The sequence below is a fragment of the Phyllostomus hastatus genome, unplaced genomic scaffold (genome assembly GCF_019186645.2).
Source record: "Phyllostomus hastatus isolate PE091 unplaced genomic scaffold, TTU_PhHast_1.1 phas_contig_10, whole genome shotgun sequence".
Lineage (NCBI taxonomy): Eukaryota > Metazoa > Chordata > Mammalia > Chiroptera > Phyllostomidae > Phyllostomus > Phyllostomus hastatus.
The window spans coordinates 401,516-429,278 of record NW_025333499.1 but is presented as its reverse complement, the minus strand read 5'-3'; the positions used below and the strand labels follow the sequence as shown (position 1 = coordinate 429,278).

General features: G+C 37.4%; 1 pseudogene; it reads right to left on the bottom strand.

Annotated features, from left to right (window-relative positions):
• Window positions 1-15,373: 15,373 nt before the first annotated feature.
• Window positions 15,374-16,603, bottom strand: LOC123815053 (annotated as a pseudogene).
• Between the last annotated feature and the right edge of the window lie 11,160 nt (window positions 16,604-27,763).

Here is a 27,763-nt window from a genome sequence, read left to right as displayed (position 1 = left end):
AGACATTGGTATAACTTATGATGTGACCACATTGATAAGTCTGGTACCCATTTGGCACCATGAATACTTATTACAAAATTATTGACTACATTATTTATGCTGTATTTTATACCCCTGGATCCATTTATATCAATACAAATTTCTATCTCTTAATCCCTTCACCTTATTAACACATCCCTCCAACCCACTTCATATCTGGCAACTATCAAATTGTTCTCTGTATCTATGAGTTTGTTTCTTTTCTGTTTGTTCATTTATTTTAGATTTTAGATTTCACATATAATTGAAACCATAGGGTATTTCTATTTATATGACTTATTTCACATAGCATAATACCCTCTAGGTCCATCCATGTTGTCACAAATGAAAAGAATTTATTCTTTGCATGGCTGAGTAATACTGCATTATCTATACATACTACATCTTGTTTATCCATTAGTCTATCAATGAACTCTTAGGTTGTAAGTAATGCTGCAATAAATATAGAGGTGAATATATCTTTTTGAATTAGTGTTTTGTATTTATTTTGATAGATACTGAAAAGTGGAATTTCTGAGTCTTGTAATAGTTTTATTTTTATTTTTTGAGGAAATTGCATTCTGTTTTCTACAGCAGCTGCACCAATTTACCATCCCACCAACAGTGTACAAGGTTGTCTTTTATCCACATCCTCACCACTTTTGTTTGTTTGTTTGTTTGTTTTACTGATGATAGCAATTCTGAGAAGTGTAAGGTGATATATTATTGTGGTTTTAGTTTGCATTTCCCTGATCATGAGTAATGAAGAGCACCTTTTCATGTATCTGTTGACCATCACTGCATCCTTTCTGGAGACATGTCTATTCAGGTCCTTTGCCCATTTCTTAATCAGATTGTTTGTTTGTTTTTGGTGTTAAGTTGTATGAGTTTCTTATATATTTCAGATAGCAGCACTTTACTGGATGTATCATTGGCAAATACCTTCTTTCATTCAGTAGGTTGATATTTCAATTTGTTGATGATTTCTTCACTATGGAGAACTTTTAAAAATTTAATGTAGTCACACTTGTTTATTTTTTTCCTTTTATTTCCCTTTCCTGGGGAGACAGGTCCAAAAAATATTGCTAAGAGCTAAGTCACACAGTTTACTGCCCATGTTTACTTCTAGAAGTTTTATGATTTCAGGTCTTATATTTAAGACTTAAATCTGTTTCTATTTTATTTTTCTATATAGTGTAAGAAAAGTAGTCCACTTTAATTTTTTGCATATCTCTCTAATTTTGCCAACATCATTTATTGGAGAGACTATCTTTACCCCATTGTACATTCTTGCCTTGTTTGTCATAGATTAATTGACTCTATATATGAGGATTTATTTCTGGGCTCTCTGTTCTGTTTTATTAACCTATGTGTCTTTCATGCCAGTACCATGCAGTTTTGATTATTATAGCTTTGTACTATAGTTGATATCAGGGAGCATGATATTCCAACTTTGAAGATGACTTTGGCTATCTGGGGTCTCTTGTGGTTCCATATAAACTTAAAGATTATTGTTCTTTTTGTGAAAAATGCCATTGGTATTTTGATATGGATTGTATTGAATCTATAGATTGCTTTGGGTAGAATGGATATTTTTAATGATGTTAATTCTTCCTATTCATTAGCATAGTATATCCTTCCATTTGTTTATATCTTCTTCAAATTCTTTCTTCAATGTTTGATAGTTTTCATTTTGTTTAAAGATTTTTAAAAATTTTACTTATTTACTTTTAGAGAGTGGTGAAGGGCCAAAGAAAGCGAGGGAGAGAAACATCAATGTGTGAGAGACTCAGTTGCCTCTCATATGCCTCCAACCAGAGACCCAGCCTGCAACCTCAGCATGTGCCCTGACTGGGAATTGAACCTGTGACCTCTTGGTTCACAGGCTGGCACTCAATCCACTGAGCCACATTAGTCAGGGCTAATAGATTTCAAAGTATAAATCTTTTACCTCATTGGTTAAATTTATTCCTAAGAATTTTATGTTTTGATGTAATTGTGAATGGGTATTTTTTTAAATTTCTGTCTCTGATAGTTCATTATAGTGTATACAAATACAACAAATTTCTCATTATCATTTTGTATCTTGCTACTTTACTAAATTCATCTATTTGTTTTAACAGTGTTTGGTAGAATCTTTAAGGTTTTTTAATGTAATATTATGTCTTCTGAAAATAATGAATTTTACTTCATCCTATTAAATTTGGATGTCTTTTATTTCTTTTTCTTGTCTGATTACCTTGGCTATGAATTCCAGTATTATGGTGAAGTGGACATTCTTGTCTTGCTCTTTATTTTAAAGAAAAAACTTTCAGTTTTTCCTCATTGAGTATGATGTTTGCTGTGGGTGTGTGATATATGGACTTTATTGTGTTGAGGTATGTTTCCTCTATCTCCACTTTGCTAAGAATTTTTATATTAAGTGGATATTGGCTTTTGTCACATTCTTTCCCAAAATCTATTGATATGATTACATGATTTTTATCCTTCATTTCATTTATGTGGTGTAACACAATTAATTTGTGGATATTGAACCAACTTTGCATTCTAGGAATAAATCCAACTTGATCATGGTGTGCAATCATTTTAATGTATTGCTGAATTTGATTTGAATTTGAATATTTTTTTAAGAATTAAGCAAACCCTTAAGAACCCTTAAGAATCAGGGTAATGCTGGCTTCATGAAATGAGTTTTGGAGCCTTACATTCTCTTCAGTTTTTTGGAATAGTTTGAGAAGGATAGGTATTAATTCTTCTTTGAATATTTGGTAAAATTCATCTGTGAAACAATCTGGTCCAGGGCTTTTGTTTGTTGGGAGTTTCTTAACTATTGATTTGATTTCATTAGTAGTTATCAGTCTGTTCAGATTTTCTGCTTTTTACTTGATTTAGTCTTGGAAGATTGTATGTTTCTATATATTTATCCAGTGCTTCTACATTGTCCAATTTGCTGGCATATAACTGTCTCAAGCATTTTCTTTTAATTTTTTGTATTTCTGTAATGTTAGTTGGCACTTCTTTCATTTACAGTTTAATTTATTTGAGCCCTCTCTCTTTTTTTCTAGATGAGTCTCTCTAAAGATTTATCCATTTTGTTTATCTTTTCAAAGAACCAGCTATTTGTTTTATTTATTTTGCTATTGTTTTTTTAAGACTCTATCATTTATTCCCTTTTATGTACTTTTGGTAAGAATGAAGACTGGTGCAGCCACTACAGAAAATGGTATGGAGATTCCTCAAAACATTAATGCCTATGACCAAGCAATTTTACTTCATGGTATATATTTGAAGAAACCCAAAACACTAATTTAAAAGAATACATACACCCTGTGTACACAGCAGTGTTCTTTACAATAATCAATGTATGGAAATAACCCAAGAACCCATCAATAGGTGAGTGGATAAAGAAGTGGCAGTACATATGTACAAGGGAATACTGCTCAGCCATAAAAAAGAATGAAACCTTACCATTTGCAGCAGCATCCATGGACCTAGAGGGTATTGTGTTAAGAGAAATAAGTCAGATACAGAAAGACAAATATCATATCATTTCACTTATATGTGGAATCTAAACAGTGAAATAAACAAACAAAACAGAAAGATTCACAGATACAGAAAACAGGGATGGTTGCCAGAGGGGAGGGGGCTTGAGGGCTGAATGGAAAAGGTGAAGGGATTAAGAGCTACAAATTGGTAGCACAAAGTAGTCACAGGGATGTAAAATACAGCATAAAGAATATAGTCAATAATACTGTAATAATAATGTAGGACACTAGCTGGGTACTTGAAATATTGGGGTGACCACTTCATAAGGCACAGTATACAATTTTATCACTACTATGCTGTATACCTAAAACAAATACAAACTAATGCTGAATATGCATTGTAATTGAAAAATAAAACTTACAAAATATATTTAAAAATCTGTTTATTTTAAGGTCTATGACCTTAATTACACCTACCAAGTTCTTTTAGCTATGTAAGGTAACACATTTACAGGTGTTAGGGATTAGTGCGTGGACATCTTTCAATATTGTATTGGCCCTGACACACTAAGAAATGGAATTTATTCCATTTTCTATTTAAATATACAATTAATGGATAGCTACAGTTTGTAGACTTCCTGATTATGCTACTCTTGAATGACTGAGTATAAATTGGCAATTCAGAAGGTTAAGGAATGTACAATTAAAGGATGTTTAGAACATATCATGATCACTTGGTCTCTACTTCAAGTATATGTTCAGACTACAAAACTCTGAATTAAATTTTTAATAATTCTGCCTTCTCTCTCTCTCTCCATATATATATATATATATATATATATATATATATATATATATATATATATAGTCTAGGTATAGATAGATATGGATAGAGATAGAGAGAGCTAGATATAGAGATATAGATACACTATGTATATGAGGGGAGTCAAAATGAAATTTATTTATAAAAATTGTGTATTTATTCTTACATGTTAAAAATTGAATCACCTTAAAAGTACTCTCCATTTGATACAATACAACAATTAAGACTTTTTTCCACTGCTTAAAACACTTTTTGAACTTGTCAATGTTGATGCTTTTTAGTGCTTCTGCTTTTTGTTTCACCTTTTCCACATCAACAAAATGTTTCCCGTTGAGGACTTTTTCATCTGGGGAATGGGAAAACAGTCACTCAGGGTGAGATTGGATGCATAGGGAGGGTAAGGCATGGAGGTTATGTTGTTTCATGTCAAAGCTGAACACTCAGTGTGGTATGGGCAGGTATGCTCCTAAATCACCAATCATGAAGTGGGCAAATACATTCAGTCTTCATAAAGAATTCACTGAAGCAGAATGCAGCCTCTTACAAGAATACCAGCTGGTACAGTGATTCAGATGGGTTCCTAGAACACTCACGTAGCAGGGGAAGCCTGTACTACAAGGGACCCACCCTCCAAAAGATAATTCCATTGTGGGGATACCCCCATGTATATATAGAGTATTTTATATTGATAAAATGACTGGACTCTACTCATAACTGCTTGAATATTATTTACCGTATACGTAAATTTGACCAGGAGGCCTATTATCTTTTACTTAAATTTCCTCACTTATCTAATGGAGCATAAACTTACCTAATATAATTTTACTTGTGAAATGAATTAGCAATACATGTAAGGCATTTACAATAGTACTGGGAGCATGGTACATGCTAGATAAACCATATGTTGTTAGATGTGAATCCAGTTTTAACAAACTTTCAAACTATTTTTATTTTTTCTGACATTAAATGTATGCATACAAAACTCAAACAATAGAGACATTACTAAAATGAAAAACAGAGATCATCCATAATCCATTGTGACTCACAGATATCTGTGTGTGTGTGTGTGTATGATTTTTTTAATTTAAAACTTTTGAAATCAAGTTTATTGGGATGACATTTTAAAGAAAATTATTTAGGCTTTAAGTGTACAGTTCCATGATACATCATCTGTATGTTGTATTGTGTGTTTACCATCCAAAGTCAAATCTTCCATCAGCATATATTTGACTCCATTTATTTCACAAGTAATTTTACAATTTTAGTGGGCCATTTTGGCATAACTACATGAAAATACCCTACTTTAAACCAATTTCCAATGCTATAGCAAATTTAAATAAGGTCTGTGACAAGTGGTTCTTTCCGTTGTATTCCCTGTTATTACACAGATACCCTATTGATATAATGGTAAGGTGTAGAGGGAGAGAGGAAGCATTCTACAGTCCTATGTTTAGGTCTCAGTCTTTTAGTGAAACTAGTGTCTCCAGGCTATGACCTTCCCAAGTGCTTTGCATTTTTGTTATTTTTCCTTCTTAGATGAGACAAGAATGTTGGAGGGGGCTGGAGTTGGGTATTTCTTTTCCAAGTTTGTTAGGTTATAATAAATAATTATTTTTTGAGCATGGGCCTTTTAAAGAAAAACAGAATGCTCTGAGTACACTACAAAATGGCTATCCCTCATCTTTGCTTGAAGCAGGAAGAATTTTTCTCTGATCCTCACTGTGAAAACTGACAGGGCTTCTTGAGGTAAAACTCACAAATATGTAGGAGTCCCTGTAAGACTGGGATTTACTACACTTTTAACTTTAAACCTTGTTCACACTAAGCCAATTCACCAATTACAGTTTAGGTTTTCCTATCCAGGTATCAGTTCCTGTGGAATTTCTGTTGTGATTAGTTGTGATTCTCTGTATCTGCCTGTCTGTCTCCCCAATTTTAGAGGCAGTTGTTTTCCCTGTGCCATCAATTATGTGATGGATATGAGAATTGTTTTCAGTTTGTTCAATTCTTTTTTTTTATTGTGAGGATAGGAGTAATGACTTCTGAGCACCTCATGTACCAGCCTGGAAACTGGAAGTTTTAGGCATGACTTTTTAATAAAAAAAATGAAATAAACTTGTGAATTTCTCTACCAATGCTGAAAGTTCAGGAAAAAATGTCAGAGAAAGAGAATGATAAGGAAAGGAGAGTGACAGCTGAATGAACTGGATTGAAGTGAAAAGATATGGGCCATTGATTCAGATAGACCCAGGTTTAAGATGTACATACTTCATCTACTCATTTTGTGACTTTTAATATTTCACTTCCTCTACTATATAAGTAGTAATATTTACCTTGTTGGCATTTTTGAGGATTACATAAGATATAACATATGAAACATCTAGCATATAATGAAAAATAATAATTCAGAAATTTTTCCTACAGAAATATACAGTGATAAGATTGAAAGATTGGCTAACTGGGTAGGATGAAGGACTAGAAAGTGTGAAAAGAAAGAATGCACATGTTTGGGGGGGAGAGAGAGGGGAAGGGGAGAGAGTGGGGGAAAGAGAGAGAGAAAGAATTTCCAAGTTGAGGTATCTAATACTGGGCAATTTAGTTATGACAGTACATTCAAGTGGGAAACTGAAGTGAGGTCTTCAATGAAAGAAATAAAATATCCAGTTTACCCATGGGTAGTAACATCTAAAACTTGATTATTAACCAACAAGAAGAGTTTTGCACTTTGTTTCATCAAAATGCCATATGTCTTAAAATAACCCTATTGTCTATTACTAAAACTTTCCTGGAAAATTGACAGGGATTTTCAAATAATTTCCTGGTCCTCTGAAATAATAGCCATATGGCCTTTGGGCAATTTATTTAACATACTGCCCAGTAAAATACTTTCAAGATAAGTAAAACTCAAAGGATGTTTATTGATTGAAATGACTCTCTCCAGGCACTGGTAATTTCATCTGTAAATGGGCATAATGATTTTTTGCCTGCCTGATGCTAGAGACCAAGGCAGTGATCTCTTGAGAAACTTCACAGCTCTTGAATCTCAGTTGCTAGCATTATGCTTTATTTTTCATTTGCTTTCTTCTCTATTTTTAGTTTCAGTGGTTTTCAACTCCAGGAAGTGTCACTCCAACATACAATAATAGGGTTTGAACTTTATCCTTCCTTAGGTCTCCGGAGCCAAACTAAACTATTTCAAACATACAAGGAAGGGGGAAAATAATAAAACTATATTTTTAAAACGACTGACTCATTAGACCAAAAACACAAGCAACAAAAGGAAAAAACTAGATACATTGGACTTCATCTAAATTGAGTAATTTTGTGCATCAAAGGACTCTATTAAGGGAGAAAAGAGATAACCTACTAATCAGTAACATTTGTAAATCATATATCTGATAAGGGATTGATGTCCAGTATATATAAAGAGCTCAACAGAAAAAGAAGAAAGAAAGAAAGAAAGAAAGAAAGAAAGAAAGAAAGAAAGAAAGAAAGAACAATTCAATTCAAAAATGAGCAAAAGACTTAAATAGAAATTTCTCTAAAGAAGATATTCAAATGTCCAAAAAGCATATAATACAGTGGTCAGCATCATTAATCATTAGGGGGAAAAAGGTCAAAACCATAATGAGGTACCACTTAATGCTCAATAGGATGGTTATAATAATAATTTCAGAAAAAGAAAAGCAGAAAAGAACAAAGGTGGAAGAAATGTAAAAATTAGAACACTTGTGAATTCTTGGTGGGACGGTAAAATGTTGGAGCTACAGTGGAAAATAGTTTTGCCAGTTTCTCAAAAGGTTAAACACAGAACTACCATATCACCCAGAAATTTTACTACTGGGTATATGTCCAAAGAAACTGAAAGCAGGGACTCAAACAGATATCTGTACATCAGCATTGATAGCATCATTAACAATAGCCAAAAGGTAGAAACAACTCAAGTGTCCATCAACAGATGAATGGATAAATAAAATGTGCCATATATATGAATAGTATTCAGCCATACAAATGAAAATTTGATATATATTAAAATATGGATGAACCTTGAAAATGTTGTTTAGTAAAATGATCTAGACACTGAAGAACAAATATTACATGATTTTACTTACATGAGATAAACCTTAAAAAAGGCAAATATACACAGACATAAAGTAGAATAGAGGTTGACAGAGCTGGAGAGAGAAGGGAAGTGTTTAATTGTTTAATGAGTTGTTGTTTAATGGGAATAGAGTTTATGATATTGCTTAATAGCTATAGAGGGTATTTTGGAGTTTTTAATTTTTTTTTTTTACTGTTCAATTAGTTGCCACACATTCTCTACTGTTATTCTCCCCAGCTCTACCCAGCCCCCCAAAAGTCAGTCCACACCCTGTTGCCCATGCCTGTGGGTCCTCAATAGATGTTCCTTGACTTGCCCCTTCATGTACTTTTCCCCCATTATCCCCATCCCTCTTCCCCTCTGGTTACAGTCAGTTCGTTCTTTATTTCTATGTCTCTGGTCCTATTTTGCTCATTTGTTTGCTTTTTTCATTAAGTTTCACTTATGAAACTAAGGCACTAAACTTTGAAAAACTGCCCCTGCTATTGCATGAATCAAGAATTTAGAATATTGGAATCATCCCAAATTTTGAAGGTGCGATTATGACTGAAAGTTCCTAACTGTATCATCTCTACCACAGTTTACATTAATAAAATAAATACCTCACATCTTGCCCCTCTTCTGACATGACTTATTTCTGAATCAGTATCAAAGATGTATATCTGATTTGTTAAATATAAATTGGGAAAACAAACCTAGAGTTAAAAAATAAATGGTGGAGCCACCTCTTGTAGCAAGGTAGAGGATGAGCACAAAGGTGGCACCAGCCAGGGTCCAGCCAGACAGCACTTGGTAGGCTCCCCAATGTGTGTAAGTCACATGCCTTCCCCATAGGCCACCACTCCAAAACTAGAACACAGGCCTCTCCAGCAACAAGTCCAAGTCGTGGCACCCCTCCCATGGCTGTTTCTGTGCTGGGCCTGGCAACACAAAAGCATAACTTCTGCTGGACAACCAAGATGGTGTCAAAGTGGAAGCTACAGTAACCTCCTCCCAGGACCAAACTGGAATTACAACTAAATTATATAAAAATCATCTGAATAGCCAACTGAACACAAGCTGGATAGAAGCCTTATAACCAAGGAGTTACAGAAGTCATATCAAGACTGGTAGGAAGTGAGGAGGCATGAGAGGGCTGGCTGGGCTCTCACGGGTAGCAGCTGAAGTTCTGGAGAGACGTTTTAGTGGCCAGCAGGGAGGTGTCCACCTGAGAAGTGTGGGTTTAAACCCTAAGCTGGGCTCTGAAGCTCAGATCACAAGAACCAAGAAAGACACCCAAATAACATCTGGCTGTGACAAGCAGCGGGGTTTTTGTCTGTCAAGGAGAGATGGCTAGAGATGCAGAGTCTTTAAAAGGTCAACACACAACATTTCATTTGCAGCCCCTTACCCTGAGCTCCAGCAGAGGGAGAAGAGTGGAATATAGCTGTGTGAGGAGAGTCAGGGGATGGTAGCTTTGGGGAGAGAGCTGAAGTGTCTGCTGTCAGAATCCCTGTCCTAAGTCATTCCTCATACTGCAGAAGCCATCTTTCTCAGGCAGAGCAGTCACCTCCATGCGACGTCAGCCTGAGGGGAAGTGATAGCCCCACTCACAGGTATCCCTCTCACCCCAAACTGTGAAACTTAAGCCAGGCTGCTGAGGACTACAGCTGCATGCACTTTCAGTGATTAAGCCTAACAGAAAGCCTGCCAGCAGAGGCCTATCTCTGGGAATTCTAAGACTAGCTGAACCACCCGTGCCAGGCCCAGTGCTGGTAAAAGCCAGCCTTGGTGCACAGTTTGTTTCTTTCCACAGGCTCCCGGGCCCAGTAGAGGGAGCTAAAGCTGTGGCTTGCTGATAGCTTTAAACAGGTTGCCCAGGGCCAGGCACAAGCAGCATCTGACATTGTCTTCCACCAGACTCTTTGTAGATCTACCTAATATATAGAAACAAACACGAAGAGGCAGCCATAATGGGAAGACAAAGAAACAGGCCACAAATGAAAGAACAAGAGAATTTTCTAGAAGAAGAACTAAACAAAATGGAGGTAATTTATCACATGTAGAGTTTAGAGTAATGATTATAAGGATACTCAACAACATGAAAAAAGAATTAGAATCCATAAAAAAGAACCAGTCAGAAATAAAGAATGCAATATCTGAAATAAATAATATACTAAAAGGAAGAAACAGTACATAAGATGAAGCAGAGGATAGAATCTGCAAAATGGAGACCAACTCATAGATAGAGAGCAGGCTGACAGCTCTGGGGAAGGGGTTAGGGGGTAGGGGGAACAAACAAAAAGGAAGAAGACTCATGGACATGGACAACAGTGTGGTGATGTGGGAGTTAGTGGATATAAGGGAAACAAATGGTAATGGAAAAAGTATAATCAAAACATAAATTTAAACCTATAAGTGGAACCTAATCAACAAAACAAACAAGCAAGCAAAATATAAGCAGAGACATTGAAATTAAGAACAAACTGACAGTAACCAGAGGGGAGGGGGAGGGGATAATGGCGGGGGGAAGAGGGTAGGGTTTTTAGGAGCATGTATAAAGCACACATGGACAAAACCAAAGGAGGGTAGGATCAAGGATAAGAGGTGGGGATGTCTGGGGTGGGGGGGAGTGGTGGGGGGAAATGGAGACAACTGTACTTGAACAACAATAAAAATTGTGAAAAAAACTGAATTGGTACTGAACCCTAGCTGCAAGGAGATCTAGAGAATGTAATATTATTATTAACATTGTTAGTATTAACTTTTTAGCCTCTGCAAGCCAATCCACAGTACCTTTAATAGTCATTTTGCAAATTATAAGACCATAATCAGAGTATTGATACTTAGATATATGTTATCCTTTTCAGCAACTGGTAGAAAAAATCACTGTACAAGTGAAACTAGATTGTAGAAAATAATATGTGAAGGGTAGGACTTTTCTAAGGCTTCATAGTAAATTTAAAGCTGTTGATCATGTAAGTCCTCTTCTTCATCACTTCAAATATAATAAATGACGGTTAATACATGTAGCCAAAATGAATCTGTCTGTGCTATTAATTGGAATCAATAAAAGTTTAAATTGCAAACCATGCTCATATTAACTGCCTTCCCACAATCTTAAGGATATTGCCTTCTATGTAACAAGAATTACACCTTTAACAGGAACCTATTCAACAAAACGAACAAACAAGCAAAATATAACCAAAGACACTGCAATAGAGAACAGGCTGACAGTGACCGTCAGGGAGAGGGGAGGGGATTATAAGGGAAAAGGGTGAAGGGTTTGCTCGTTCCTACAATTATAAAGGACACATGGACAATAACAAGAGGGGGTGGAAACCGGGGAGGGAGGTGGGGAGGGCTGGGATGGTGGGGAAGGGTGGGGGAAAAGGCAGAAAACTATACTTGAACAACAATTTAAAAAGTGTTAAAAAAACACATGGCTTATGAAAAAAAGAATTACAAAGGGTGAGATGAGATCATTGTAATTTATTTGCTAGAGGAAGTTATTGAATTTTTTAATCATTTAAAAGTAAGAACTTTAGGAATATTATTCTCAGAGCAGTCTGGAGGATAGATTAGAGGGAGGGAGACAGGAGGCAGAAAAACCATTAACAGTGCTGGTTTTTTTCCTTTTAAATTAAATTTATTGGGGTGACATTGGTTAATATCATATAGGTTTCAAGTGTACATTTCTATGATACTTGATCTCTAAAGGGGTGGGCAAAGATAGGTTTACAGTTGTGAGTATGTGAAACACAGTTTATTCTTGTATTATTTACTAATTATTATATTATTTATTTGCCTTACAACTGTGAACGTACTTTTGCCAACCACTCTATATCGTACTGTGTGCCCACCATCCAAAGTAAAATCATCTACAGCAAGGAATGAAGATAATGCAAAAGTCTTTATAACTGTCCATATCACAATCTCTGAGTTAGAAATATTGGCAATGATGATGGAAAGAAAAGAACAAAAAAGAGAGAAATTGCACAAGCAGCATCAACAAAAAGTGTTAATTTATTAGATGCAGATGGAAAATAAAGAAGAAAAACTGATTAAAACTTTCATAGAATTATGTCAATAACAGAAAACAAAGTTAAAGGGAAAATGCTGACTTGAGGGTAGGAAAGACAGTGGAGGTACAAAGTTTGAGTTCATTTTTGAACATGTTGTGTTTGAGATATTAGTACTTCAAGGAGATGTTCTATAAACATCTTAATGTAGGACTAGGGCTGAGAGAAAAGGAACATTGAAAATTTGGATTGTGGGAATCATATATAATTATTAAATATAATTTTCTCAACTTTGTGAAGGCTAAAAAGAAATGAGTTATCAAGTTATGAGAAGACTTGGAGGAACTTTAAATGAATATTGCTAAATGAAAGAAGCCAATCTGAGAAGGCTACACGCTGCATGATTCTAACTCTGTGACATAATGGAAGAGGTAAAGCTATGAAAACTGTAAAAAGATGGATAGTTGCAAAGAATTTGGGGAGAGGGAAGGATAAATAGATGGAGCACAGGAAAGTTTTAGGGCAGTGAAGCTATTTTATATGACACTAAAATGGTAGATGCATGTAATTATACATTTGTCCAAACTCAGAATATACAACACCAAGAGTGATCTCTAATATGAACTATGGATTTTAGGTGATAATGATGAACATTCATTAGCTGTAACAATGATTTTATTGTGGGGAGGTTGTGTGGAAGGAGAAGTGGGTATAGTGTAACTCTCTGGACTTTCCATTCAATTTTGCTATGGACCTAAAACTGCTCTAAAAACTAAAATCTATTAAAAATTGGAGAGGTCATGATAGGTTCTTCTATGCCTAAGCAATTAGAGTCTTGAATTCCCTTCATACTTTCATCAACCGATAATCAAATATCTTCCTTTTTAAAAGAAATAACAAACATTCAGAAGTGGTTAAGTAAAAGAATCTCCTCCATCCCTTACTGCCTCATCCTCTCCTTTCAAACAAAAGAGGCACAGATGGGGAATGTAGAGGTTTGAGAGTCCAAGAGAAACACAAGGATCAGCCCATCACCTTTTCTTCCCTGTCTCCTGAAATGACATCTTGTAGAGTAGGGGAGGCAAACAGGCTACACCCCACAATGTACTATGTGGCTATGGAGAAGACCAGGTCTACGTGTCCAGGCAGCTGGCTCTGTGAAACTGGTAACCAGAGCAGCCTGTCATGGGACTGGAGGAAGAAGAGAGGGGAAAGCCATACATACAGGATATTTACCATCTCTGCTCAAAGCAGAGTCCAAGGAGTAACCAAACTGTGTTCAAGACCTGAGAAACCAGATCTTACTGCCTTTGTAAGGGCCAAGAAGGGGAAAGTGTAGGTGGAATGTCTTCCAGCTACTGAGAACTGTTTGCATAAGTTCAAAGGGGAAGAAAGGAACAAACAATGCATTTTTTAAAGAATTGGAATATGGAGCACCGTTCCCAGGCCTGGGCAAACTTGGAGTTGCAGTATTGAGCTGAGTTCAAACCCTAGGCCCTTCCTGCTTGACAGATTTAACTCTGGAAACATTAGTTTCCAGGTTTTTCTTTACTGAGATGGCCCCAAACAGGTTATGAGAGACTCTTAGTGTCTCAGCCCCCCTTTAATTTCTAGGCTTATGCCTTTTTTACCATTTGCAACTGATTCTTTAGAGCTTGCTTTAGAGAGTTTAGAATCTTGCTTCCTAACTCTCTCCACTCTGTCAGCCTGGACTCCCTTTACAGTTCCAACACATGGGTGGGAGACAGAATGACTCTAGAGCAACACTGACTTGACAATCAAGGTCTGTCCCTAGGTTCTATAGTTTTGTCCCAACTCCCTGGAACCACGCTAAGGGAATAACCTATCACTTACTTGGAAGGGCTGATATGATCTCTCAACTCCTTCCCCACCATCCACCATTCCCCTCCCCCAACTTCAAAGGCATAAAAATACCCCTCTGGTCATGGACAAATAGATCACTTACAGTAGGGGAGACAGTTCCCCTTGGTGGAAGCTGGATATATGCCTCTCAGCATTCCTGACTATTGTCCTGTAGATATCTGAGGTCAGGAGCAAGCCAACATTTCCCCTTTCAATAATTCTCAAAACACACAGTGGCACAGAACTACTTAAGAGTTCTTTGCAATTACTTTACATTGACACCAAAACCAGGGTGTGACAAGCACTAGGCCTGTGAGAACTGAAAGGGCTAACAATGCAAGCTCTGCCAGCAGTGATAATCTAAAGCCAAATAAAGCTGGGGTAGAGCACTTGGCATATCCCAAAGGGAAAGGAAAATGTGATTCTCAGGATTTACTCTGGGTTGCCTGAGATAACATAAGACCTGCAAACCAAGAACTGGTGTGCACTCTTCCTAACAGAGCAGCAGCTTCACCCTCGCTTGCCACAGGGCCCTCTCCAGATTGGTTTGGAGCCAACTGTGGTGAGAGAATAAGAGGCCTGTGACCTGGTCCCCACCCAGGCTGTCTCCATTGACTAGGTAGGTAAATGGCACAGTTGTGGAGCTAACCTGGCTCCTATTCCTTGTGTAAAAACTTTTTCAGAAGGGAAGGCAGCCTCTAACCCCTGGAGAAAGCAGTATCTTTCAAGTAGCCATTACCCTATATTCCCTAGAACCACAAGGAAGCCATGCAGAGAATTTAGGGCACTGTTTCCAGAAAGGAAATCAGTTTGGGGCTGAAGTTAGGGAGAGAGACCCTCTGAGCAACACAAACTTGTCTTAGTGAGGAGGTGGAGGAAAAATAAACACATTATAGAAAATGATAACATACAAAAGAACACAGGGTAGAACACAACACAGAAAAGTGGATCTGTCCAGTGAGGAAGCTCTCTGCTCCCCACTTGGAAGCCTCCAGGCTCATAGACCATTGGTCACAAACTTTGCTTTAGGAAATAGAGCCACCTTCCACTGCCTCTGCTTCTGGCTGCCCCACTTCCCCTATCAAAGTTTGATTTTGAATTCTATGGGCTCTGTTGTTACAGAGGCCACTGAGGACTTGAAGAATGCCTTCAGGGTAGTTTCAGGGTCCATTTTGGCAGAAGGGTTAGATGAGATGGCAGAGTTCACCCTGCGAGGCAGCTCATTCTCCTTTTTTACTTTGGGACTCAGCTATGGCAGGATGGGCTGATCTGAGGTGATAAGGTTCCCATTCATGTGAAAGTTGCCCATTCAGACACCAGTTGTTATATTTCTTATATGTGGTGATGGCATTGCCCTTCTTAACAAGGACCACTTATGCCACCTCAGGATGGACCAGCTAAGACCAGTTCAGGGTTCCACATACACAGGAAAGCTCAACGATATCATGCTTAGTGGCTCTAAGGTGCAGATTATTCAGTCATCTTGGTGCCTTCCAAAGTGCTGAGGATAGGCTCAGCAGGTGGCAGCTCTTAGGGAGAATCCTCTATGTTTACTAGCGGCCAAAAATTTTTGGCGAAGGCTTTTGTTCCAACTGAGGAGGGAAGAATAGGAGCTGTGTGTGCATCATCCTGAACAGCTTTGGTGAGAGGGAAGGCATTGGGCATGGAAAGCTTGTAACTACTCATCCCAGTCATGTGGTGGAGAAAGCTGCCTGAGACTGTGAATTTCATCTGTTTACTAGGAATGGGAGCTGCAACATCATTGTCTTCATCTAGATCATATAAGTTCTGTTTGGCCTGGTGATTATTGATGATGTTAATTTTCATTCCAGCATGATGGGCATGTGGTGGTGTTGTGGCCTTCTGCGGTGGAACCTGGGTGGTTTTGGTGAGTATCACAGCTGTAGTCACAGACCCAATGGTGGGAGAAGGACAAAGATGGCAGGGAAACTTCATTTCAAGCTGAGCTTCTCCCAGGCATCGAGCACCTAGCAGGAGTTCTGGGGTGCCAAGCTCTACTGTTTGCAGGGGTTCAGCATCTCTCTGACATCCTGCACTTTCCATTTGATCCAGAAATTAGTATATTTCTGTGCCAGGCTTGCCTGGGAATCCTTGATTCCAAACTTCAGCCAGACATCCAAGAGGCCAATCTTCTGCACATCATAACACTTCTGCTGGAAGGTGGCTTAGGAGGCTCTGTTGGATCCCAAACACAAGATCAGACACCTTCAACTCTTGGTCTGACATTGAGATGCCTGTTTGCAGTAGTCCCACCATTCTCGATGAGCTCATCCAAGGAGATGTCTGCCATCTGGCACCACCAAGCAGCTAGGATTCCCTTAGCCCTCAAGCCTGCCCTTTCTGCCACTTCAAATATCTTCTTAAACATTTCTGATCATTGAACTCACACTACCTGACAGGGAATCCATTCTATTTCTTAAGTTTTAATTGTTGCTATGTCAGTCTCTGAATGTGATTTCCAAAGGAAGAGTAATTTAACAGTCATTTCACTATTCTATACACTCCAAAACAGTCTTTTCCTGCTCTTTTCAGGAGGAAGGCTTGCAATGTGATGGAAAGTGAAAACTGTGCTGGGTGAGTTAGAGAATCTAGATTGTAAATCCAACTCTGCCACTGCCTTCCTTAAATTTCAACTTCGTAGGAATCATGTTTTCCCAGTAAAGGAATTAGTTTAGATCATCTCTAAGATTAGCATGAATATTTATCACTCTATGAAACAACTATAGTTTTCTAACAAATTGTTAGGTTCCCCAAGAAAACACACTTCATATTTACTACCAGCAGATAATTATGTGATGGGAGATAAGGATTTTGATGCCTTGAGAGTGAAAATTAATTTTATCGCAATGTTTTGAGATTTTTCCACACCTAGGTTTAACTCTTAGAAGGTACCCCAGGCCAAATTTTCTTCTAGAGTCTGAAATTTCTCATGCAATACTGAATAACCCAGTATTTTAAGACAAAAAAACTCACCTAGAGGCAGAGACAATCAGCTTCATCCATAGGCTGAAGCAAGATTTGAGTCATATACTCTGAGTTTACATCCAGACAGCAGCTCCTTTTCCTGTAGTGTTCATCCAAATATAATATAAAGAATGTGGATTCTGATGTCATACAGCAGGCTTTCATTTGAATCATAACCATATAAATATTAACTGTATGACTACATATTTTACTTGACTTCTCTGAGCCTCCATTTCCTCAACTGTAAAAAAGGACATAATAATTCCAAGGAAGATGAATATGGAAATTAAATAGAGTCATGTATTAAAACCATTTAGCAGTTCCTAGAATATAATAGAAATTCAAAATATGTTGATTTCCTTCCTTCTTCCCTCCTTCCTTCTCTCTCTCTTCTTTCCTCCCTCCATCCCCTCCCTCTCTCTTTCTTTCTTTTTTACCATTTTTAAAGTTTATTTCTTTTTTTAAATGAAATTTGATTTATTTATTTTTTTCTTAATTTTTATCATTGACACTATTACAGATGTACCCATCCCTCCATCCTTTACAAGCCTCCACCCAGTCCCTGACCCCCCCCCCCCCCCCCGCTTTCTGGCTATCACTTACTGTTGTCTGTTTCTATTGGCTATGCATATATGTTCTTTGGCTAATCTTTTCACCTTTTTAAGCCCAGTCCCTCCCTTCACCCCTCCCCTCTGACAGCTGTCAGTCTGTTCCTGGTGTTCATGCCTCTGTTTCTATTTTGTATGTCAGTTTATTTTGTTCATTAGACTCCATGTATGAGTGAGATCATATGGCTTTGCCTTTCTCTGACTGGCTTATTTCACTTAGCATATTTTCCAGGTCCATCCACGCTATCGCACAAGGCATGATTTCCTTTTGTGTGTGTGTGTGTGTGGTCAAGTAGTATTCCATTGCATAAATATACTGCAGTTTTTTTTAGATTTTATTTGTTCATTTTTAGAGAGAGGGGAAGAGAAGGAGAATGAGGGGGAGAGAATTATCAATGTGTGGTTGCCTCTCACATGCCCCACACAAGGGACCTGGCCCACAACCCAGGCATGTGCCCTGACTGGGAATTGAACTGGAGACCCTCAGTTAACAGCCCTCACTCAATCCACTGAGCTACACCAGCCAGGGCTTACCACAGCTTTTTTAGTCAATCACCTACTGATGGGTACTTGGGCTGCTGCCAGGTCTCCTGCAATGTTTTAGTTTCCCTTAAAGATACATCTCTTAATTCAGTGCTGGCACAACATTCTAAACAAATTCAGTTCAAGTTGAAAATAGGTGAAGTACAGCAAAATTTGAAACTTTGTAAAGAGTGAGATAAAGGGATAGAAAAATGAATGATGATAGCAAGTGGAGAAATGTTGATCATATACAGTCACAAAGATTGTATTGGGATTTCTCTCATTTCACTCAAGGGAAACATTAGAATTTCATTAACTTCATTTTAGTTTCAGTACTTGAGGTCTGTCCAGAAAAAGTTCAGCCATTGTTATTATAACGAGAATGGTTTGTGTGACATTGATGTAAACTGGCAGCCAAAGAGAGTGGACTAGACTGCACATGTGTGAACAATGACGACTTCACTGTATTAGTCAGTAGAGGTGGTAGATGCTGGTGAATGAACATGTGTACTGTGTGGCCATCACATTCAAAATGACTGAGCAAGTGGAGCAATGAATCTGCATCAAATTTTGTTAAGCTTGAACATTCCTCTGTGGAAACTATTTGGATGATTCAGAAGGTCACAGCTATGGGCAACTGCTGATTGGCATACTCATTACAACAATGCACCTGATTATGCATCATATCTCATGCAGAGTTTTTTGTCAAAACATCAAATCATTCAGGTGACTCAGCCCCCCTACACCACAGATTAGATGCTCTGAGACTTCTGGCTTTTTTCATTGTTCAAGCACAGTTGTCTCCATTTTCCCACCACCACTTTCCCCTATCCACCCATTCCCAAATCCTACCCTCTATCCTTCCTCCCTTTGGCTTTGTCCATGACTCCCTTATATATGTTCATTGAGGACCCTTCCCCTTCTTTCCCCTGTTTACACCCTACCCCTCCCCTTTGGTTACTGTAGTTTGTTCTTTATTTCAATGTCTATAGTTATATTTTGCTTGCTTATTTGTTTTGTTTATTAGGTTCCACTTATAGGTGAGATCATATGGTATTTGTCTTTCACCATTTGCATTCTTTCGCTTAGCATACTGCCCTCCAGTTACATCCATGTTGTTGCGAAGTATAGGAGCTCTTACTTTATGCTGCGTAGAATTCCACTGTATAAATGTACAATAGTTTTTTGATCCACTCATTTATTGATGGGCACTTAGGTTGCTTCCAGCACTTCGCTATTGTAAATTGTACTGCTATGAACACTGGGGTGCATAAGTCCCTTTGAATTAGTGTTTCAGAAATCTTAGGGTATAATCCAAGCAGTGGACTGTTGGGTCAAAAGGCAGTTCCATTTTTAGCTTTCTGAAGAAATTCCATACTGTTTTCCACAGTGGCTATACCAGTATGCATTCCTATCAACAGTGCACTGGATTCCCTTTTCTTCACATCCTCTCCAACACTTGTTTGTTGATTTGTTTATGCTGACCATTCTGACCGGTGTGATGTCTCATTATGGTTTTAATTTTTATCTCTCTGATGGCTAGTGATGCTGAGCATTATTTCATAAGTCTCTGGGCCTTCTGTATGTCCTCTTTGGTTGGAAAAGTGTCTGTTCAGGTCCTTTGCCTACTTTTTAATTGGGTTGTTTGTCTTCCTGGAGTGAACTCATCTGAGTTCTTTATATATTTTGGAGATCAAACCTTTGTCCAAGGTATCATTGGCAAGTACATTTTCACATACGGTTGGTTCCCTTTTCATTTTGCTGACATTTTCTTTAGCCATGCAGAAGCTTTTATTTTGATGGGATCCCATTTGTTTATTCTATCCTTATGTCCCTTGTTCTAGGGGATATATCAGTGAAAATATTATGACATGGAATGTCTGAGATTTTCATGCATATGTTTTCTTCTAAAACTTTTATGGTGTTGCAACTTACATTTAAGTCTTTTATCCACCTTTAGTTTATTTTTGTGTATGGGGTATGTTGGTTGCCAAGTTTCATTTTTTTTGCATGTAGCTGTCCATATCTCCCAGCATCATTGATTGAAGAGAATATTTTTATTCTATTTTATGCTTCTGCCCCCTTTGTCAAATATTAATTGACCATAGAGTCTTGGGTTTATTTCTGGGCTCTGTATTCTGTTGCATTGATCTATGTGTCTGTTCTTATGCCAATATCAGACTGTTTTGATTACAGTGGCCTTGTAATATATTTTGATGTCAGGTATTGTAATCCCTCCTACTTTGTTTTTCTTTCTCAAAATTGCTGTGGCAATTAGGGTTGTTTATGGTTCCACATAGATTTTTGAGATGTTTGGTCTATATCTGTGAAATATGTCATTGCTAATTTAATAAGGATTGCATTAAATCTATACATTGCTTTGGGTATTATAGACATTTTGATAATGTTATTTCTTACAATCCAGGAACACATATATGCTTCCATTTATCTGTGTCTTCCTTAGTTTCTGTCTTCAGTGTTGTGCAGTTTTCTGAATACAGGTCTTTTACCTCCTTGTTTAGGTTTACTCCTAGGTACATTATTTTTCTTGTTGTTGTATCAAATGGGATTGTTTTCCTGATTTATGTTTCTGATATTTTGTTGTGGGTGTACAAAAATGCCTTCAATTTCTGAATATTGACTTTGTATCCTGCTATTTCACCAAATTCACTTATTGAGTCAATTTTTGGTGGAGTCTACAGGGTTTTCTTTGTACACTATCATATCATCTGCAAACAATGACAGTTTTGCTTCCTCCTTTCCAATTTGAATGTCTTCTATTTCTTTTTCTTATCTGATTGCTGTGGCTAGGACTTCCAATACAATGTTGAATAGAAGTGGTGAAAGTGGACATCCTTGTGTTGTTCCTGATTTTAGTGGGAAAGCTTTTAGTTTTAGTTGTCTGTAGGTTTTTTCATATATGGCCTTTATTATATTGAATTATGCTCCCTGTACTCCCACTTTGCTGGGTGTTTTTATCACAAATGGGTGCTGTATCTTATCAAATGCTTTTAATGCATCTAATGTATGATCTTGTGATTTTTGTTTTTCCTTTTGTTTATGTGATGTATTACATTCATTGAATTGCAAATATTGTACCATCCTTGTGTCCCTGAGATGAATTCTGCTTGATCATGGTATATGATCCTTCTAATGTATTGCTGGATGCAGTATGCCAGTTACTATTTCTTGAGGATTTTAGCAACTATGTTCATCAGCAATATTGGCCTATAATTTTCTTTCTTTGTCATGTCTTTATCTGATTTTTGGATTAGGATGATGCTCACATCATTAAAAGAGTTTGGGTTTCTTCCTTGTTGTTGGATTTTTATGAAGTAGTCTGAGAATGGTAGGGGTTAACTGTTCCTTAAATGTTTTGTAGAATTCTCTTTTGCAACCATTGGGTCCAGGGTTTTTGTGTGTTAGTTTTTTAAAAATTATTATTATTGCTTCAATTTCACCATTAGTGGCCTGTTTAGGCTTTCTGCTTCATCTCAATTCAGTTTTGAAAGATTATATATTTCCAGAAATTTGTCCTTTTCACCCAGGCTTTCAAATTTCTTGGCATATAATTCTTTGTAGTAATTTCTAACAATCCTTTGTATTTCTGTGGCATCAGTTGTAATCTCTTCTCTTTCATTTCTGACTTTACTTATTTGGGTATCCTCCATCTTTTTTCTCAATAAGTCTGGTTAAAATTTTGTCAATTTTGTTTATTTTTTGAGCCAGCTCCTAGATTTATTGATCCTTTGAGTTGCTCATTTAGTCTCTAAGTCATTTAATTCTGCTCTGAGCTTCATTGTTTCCTTCCTTTTATTTGCTCTGGGCTTTGTTTGTGGTTGTTCCCCCAGATCTTGTAGATGTAGGGTTAGGCTGTTTATTTGACATATTTCTATCTTTTTAGGTATTGCTATGAACTTCCCTTTCAGGACTGCCTTCTCTGTGACTCATAGGTTTTGGACTCTTGTTTGTTCATTTTTGTTTATTTCCAGACACTTTTGAATTTTGTCCTTGATCTAATTATTAACCCATTCATTGTGTAATAGCATACTATTCAGTTTTCATGAGTTTGAGTGCTTTTGAATTTTTTTCCTTGAGGTTGGCTTGTAGTTGAAACCCTTGTGGTCTAAGAAAATGCTTAATATGATTTCAATTTTCTTGAATTTGTTGAGGCTTGTTTTGTGTCCTATCATTGGTCTATCTTTGAAAATGCTCCATGTGCATTTGAAAAGATTGTGTATTTTGTTTCTTTGGGATGAAAGGTTCTATATATTTTAGTTAAGTCAATTTGATCTAATGTGACATTCAGTGCCACAATATCTTTGTTGATATTTTCTTCAGAAGACCTATCCATTGTTGACAATAGGGTGTTAAAATCCATTACTATAATTGTGTTGCTGTTTATATCTTTCTTGAAGTCTTCCAAGATTTTTCTTCTTCTATTTGGGTGCTCCTATGTTGGGTGTATGTATATTTACAATGTTTGTATCTTCTTGATGGATTCTTCCTTTGAGTATTATGAAGTGTCCTTCTGTGTCTCTTTTTATGGACTTTGTTTTGAAATTTATCTTGTCTAATGTAAGTATTGCTACTCCAGCTTTTTTTTCCTTTCCTGTTGCTTGTAATATTTTTTCCAACCCTTCACTTTCAGTCTGTTTAGGTTTTGTTCTGAGGTGGGTCTCTTGTAGGCAGCATATGTGAGGGTCATGTTTTCTTATCCATTCAGCTATCTTATGTCTTTTGATTGGAGCATTTAAACCATTTACATGAAAGTTATTATTGATAGGAACTTAATCATTGACATTTTACCCCCTTCATAACTGTGTTTCCTCTGTCTTTCACTCTTTTTCTTCATCTTCTTAAAGCAGTCCCTTTAGCATATCTTGCAATGCTGGTTTGGTGGAGGTGTATTCTTTTAGCTTTCTTTTGTCTGAGAAACTCCTTATTTGGCCCTCCATTGTAATTGAGAGCCTTGATAGGTAGGGTAGTCTTGGTTACAAGCCTTTGCTTTTCATTACTTGGAATATTTCTTACCATTCCTTTCCGGCTTGTAGTGTTTCCATTGAGAAGTCAGCTGCTAGTCTTATCAGGGCTCCCTTGTATGTTACTTCCTGTTTCTCCCTTGCTGCTTTTAAGATTCTCTCTTTGTCTTTGAATTTTGCCATTTTAATCATGATGTGTCTTGGAGTGGGCTTCTTTGGGTTCCTCTTGATTGAGATCCTCTGTGCTTCCTGGGTTTGTGTGACTTTTTCTATCATCAAATTAGGGAAGTTTTCCATCATGACTTTTTCAAATAGGTGTTCTATTCTTTGCTCCTCTTCTTCTCCCTCTGGTATCCCTTTTATACAGATATTATTACATTTCATGTTTTCCTGCATTCACTTAACACATCTTTGCTATTCTTGACTGTTTTTTCCTTTTGTTGCTCTTTCTCTGAGTTTTTTTCTACCTTGTCCTCCAGCTCTTTGATTTGATCCTCTGCTTCATCTAGCCTGCTTTTGATTTCTTCTACTGTTTCTTCAATTCAGAAATTGTATTCTTTGTTTCCCCTTTGCTCTTGTTGAAGTTTTTATGTCCTTCTTCATGGTGATATAGTTTGTGGCTAGCTCCTCATAGCTTCACTGTAGTTTTTGGTAATTCTCACTGAGGTCATGGAACTTCCTTATAACCATTGTTTTGAACTTAATATCTGATAGTTTTCTTGCTTCTATTTCATTTAGCGCTCTTTCTGAGGATTCCTTTTTTCCTTTTGACTGGGGTTTGTTTCTTTGTCTTCCCATTATTTGTGAGTCTCTTCTTGTTTGCTTCTGCTTCTTCAATTGATCTGTTTGACTCCCTGAGTTTGTGGTGTGAATTTCTATGGTCGGAGACCTGTGAGGTTTGGTGGTGCAGTCTCCTTGATTTCCTGAACTTGATGCTCTGGGAATGACCTTTATGCCATTAATTTTGGCTCTCTGGATGTAATTGGGTTTTGATTGGTTTGGGATCGTTCCCTCTAGCTGGTTGACTAAGGGTTACTGTGCCCACCACATCTTGTATGGTATTGTATAGGTGCACTGTTTTTTTCTTTCTGGATCCACCTCTGATGATGTCAGATATTGACCTTGACTGACCTTAGGCAGCCTATTTGAGACTTCCAGAAATCTACTGTCTGTGGCTGTCTCCTTCATTTGTTAATCTAATCACTCTGTACTCAGCAGTCAGGCTTAATCACCATAGGGTGGGGCAGAATCCTTCCTGGGGTTGGGCCTATTGTTTTCCCCAAGGCTACTGATGCTTGGATGGGAGTGGTCTGCCTGAGCAGGATGGCTGCTGCCTATGGGAAATGACTCAACAATGGGGTCCCGGGACCTACTCTCTCAGTTCTCTCTCCAAAGCCTCATTTTCCAGTCTCTCTTCAAGTCCTCAAGAGTCTCTAGCCCCCTTTGCCCCAGATTTTGACAGAGCCCAGAGTAAGTGGCTGCAAATGAAAATTTGTGCATTGGCCCTTTAAATGGCTCTTTGTGTCTCCAACTGTCAATCTCTGGCAGCAAGTGATCTTGCAGCTTTTCACAGCTGGATGTTATCTGTGTACTTTTGAGGCTCTGGTGTTCTAGGCTGGGAATTCCACATTAGGTTTTAGACCCCAGTCTTCTCAGGGGGATCTAACCAGCTGATTAATTATCCCTCTGGTGCTACCACCTGTGGGCACCCAGACAGGCTTGTTGCACTCCTTACCAGTTAGGTTGTGCTAAAGATGATTCTTCTGTCTGTCCAAGATTATAAGGCTTCTTTCTCACTATTGTTCAGTTGTTTGTTCCAGGTGATTTCTCCACAATTTAGTTGTAACTTCAGATTGGTCCTGGGAGGAGGTTAGTGTGACTTCCATTTACTCCGTTGCCATCTTGACAAAACCTTCTTTCTCTTTCTCTTTCTCTTTTTCTTTCTTTCTGTTGTAGATCCATATTCCGACTGAACTTTAGAAACTATGCTGGACAAATCCTATATACTTGTTAAAGTCTTTTATCCACCTGAACCAGTGCTCTCTGCCCAATTGGATCCAACTCCATACCTTATCATTGCAAACTGGACAAATGTTTGAAAATGCTGTGAACCACTCTAACATGCTCTTTATTCTCACATGTGCCTCTTCTAACTTGTATTCTGAGTGACAGAAAAACTCTTGTCTGAGCATAAGCATTCTCAGCACCCTTACAACTCCAGGATTGCATGCCTAGAATTATGGTATCAAAAGACAAATAATTAGCTTCTGGGACTCAGACTATACATGACGTAGGGGAGAAGGGAAAACAATAACAAAGGCTTCACTTTTAGGTGAAATAAATAAGAGTAGGAAATAAGAGGGCTCTTTGGGAGTTAAAGTTAAGAAATGCACACACACTGGTTGGATCAGAGCTTTGTTAAGTCACCTTAATTATCTAGTAACTTCTAAGCAACAGCAGTCCTTGAATAAAAATAAATAACACACATATAAACAAAAAAGGCACCAGCCAGAGGGTGGTAACTCGAAATATGACATATCAAAGCTTAAGTCAAAAAGGCAAATACAGTCAATGTTTAACACAGCCCAGGTAAGGGGATTCCTAGCCCACAGACTTAACTGACTCATCTCTCTTAAAAAGAAGAATGCATCACACCATCTGTGCAGGAGACATTAAACAGTCAACTCACTCAAATAGCTCTTGAAGTTCTGATTCCCAACTAAACAAATAACCTTGGCATTATAATTTTGGTTTGCATGTAAATCTGACTAAAATGGAAGAATTTACACCCTGTTGAATACAATGCTCTGATCTGCTTAGCAATTTATATGTCATTTTAAATTAATGAATTAACACCCAGAAGTTTTCATAGATATATGGATAGGTATAATCAGTCCTTTGTGAGCATAACTAAAGGGAGTTGATGTCTGAGTGGTGGATCTGCAAAAACATTTTTCTAAGCTAAGTTCAGAGCCAGATCTTATACTAAATAAACTCACCAAAATGAATGTAACCTTGTAAGGTTCTTAGTGGCCCACATCAGAACTCCCCTGTTGACATCCTAGTTTACATGTGCCTCCTTTTAAAATTTCAACCAGAAAGAAGGTGAAGGGATTAGCCAAAGAAAATATGTGCCTGACTCATTAACACAGAAAACATTTTGGTGATGGCCAGAGGGAAGAGGAGCAGAGTTTGGGTGGAGGTGGGCAAAGGAGGGGGGATGGGGACATCTGTAATATTGTCAACAATAAAAATAAAAAATAAAAGATAAAATAAATTTTTGACTATTATAAACTAATCTAAGCCATAAACTAATTACTTATTCTTTGAAAACAGAAGTGTATGAAATCATAGTGAGATCAGATTTAAGATTTCCCACACAATATTACATAAAATTGTGCACTTGGCTTTTATCTTGCCCCTAATATTTTTGGTAGTTTAGACTTATGAATGTTGTTTTACTTTGGCATTAGTGCAAGTCAAAGCTGTATATTCAATTGGTGCATGGTCTATGCAATTCCTATCTAGGGCAAGTGAAAGCTTAATCTATTCTGAGCATATAGAAAGGTATTCAGAGCACCATACTGAGTCTTACAGAACCTTAGGTACAGTGTCAGGTATTGCTAAACATAGGAAGACATCATTGTTCAGCATGTACTTAGTGCTTTGTCTTTCTTACCATACAGCTGTCAATTCTGGTACCTTGCATTCATGTATTCAGACAAGCAGGCATTTATTTATTTGTACAACAAATTTATATTCATCACTTATAAAATTCCAGACACTACAGGTAAAATGATGAGCAAAGTAGACAGTGTCTATCCTCATGGGGCCTACAGTCTTGTAGAAGATAGAGACTTCAATCAAATTTCAAAAATATGTTATTACTAACTGATTATTACTATTAATAAAAGGTATTAGAAGCTAGAGGAGTACCTCAAGAGGTCCTGATCTACTCTATTTGTTGAGCTATTAGGTACTGAATGGATGTTCTCTGAAAGAATGGATACATGATTAATTATTACATGATTTCTATAAAGATTTTAATTTATGTAATTTTTAGAGAGAGGGGAAGAGAGAGGAGAGAGAGAGAAAAAAAAAGGGAGAGAAACATCAATTTGTGATTGCCTGTCCTGCACCCCCTACTGGGGATGTGGCCCACAACCCAGGCATGTGCCCTGACTGGGATTTGAACCGGCAACCCTTTGGTTAATAGGCAGCAATTAATCCACTGAGCCACATCAGCCAGGGGGTAATTACTATGATTAATTACAGTTTCTCTAAATTCATAATGTATAAATGGTGGCAGTGACTGCTACTTGTCTCTCGATAACTCCTATTATAAAAATAAACATTTTAATTTTAACTAGTTAT